Here is an 840-nt window from a genome sequence, read left to right as displayed (position 1 = left end):
TGGCTTTTGATTGTTGTTGTTTGGATGGTCATACGCATTAACCCCCCCTGCCCCCGGCCCTCGAATCTGGACTGCTCAATCGACAGCGATGAACAATGAAGGCGCCGACGACGACCTCCTGGAGCTCCGCCCCCAAGGCGATGCCACCCACTCTGGTCATTAGCCTTTGCTCGCACCGGTAAAAAAGTGACGTCGGTTGTCCTTTAAAGGACAACCAACACCATTTTTTGGTTTCCTAATTGACATCAGAAAAACGTTTTATAGCATCTAAAATACCCATCTAAAACACACAGGCTGATATTTTTTGGTGAAATGCAAAACACCAAAAAAATGTCCCAAAACTGCCACAAAATGAGCTCGGAACTGGGCAGATTCGGAAAGTTCCGCCCCCTTGTTTGTGACGTCACTATTGGGCACACACTGCCTTGCTCCAGAATCAAAACAATGACTTCAGAGAGTTCAAATTCGGAGAAGATGCTTTCTTGTTACTCATCCAGTCATGAATATGATTTAACTAGTTCTGAAGAGGAAAGCATAAACGTTTTCAGTCGATTAAAGAAATCCTTCCGTATCAATTCGAGTCGTCTGGACTCCAATGTAGCGCCCAGAAAATACACAAGATGGCGCACAAGGTCCGTTGGAAATGGACTTTAACATGCATCATGGCATTTGACATTTGAATAAAATAATGTGGCAGGACACATTTGGCCCCCGGGCCTTGACTTGGACACCAGTGAGTTTCTCATCCTAAAAAAAGAGCAGACAAAAGCAAAAGGCAAACAACACGGCAATGACTTTGTAGGTGCTGGCTATCTTTTATCTTCCTGTGTGTAAACTACT

Source organism: Hippocampus bargibanti, linkage group LG12 (genome assembly GCF_051943395.1).
Source record: "Hippocampus bargibanti isolate YZ-2025 linkage group LG12, ASM5194339v1, whole genome shotgun sequence".
Taxonomy (NCBI): Eukaryota; Metazoa; Chordata; class Actinopteri; order Syngnathiformes; family Syngnathidae; genus Hippocampus; species Hippocampus bargibanti.
Note: the sequence above shows the minus strand (reverse complement) of the source record.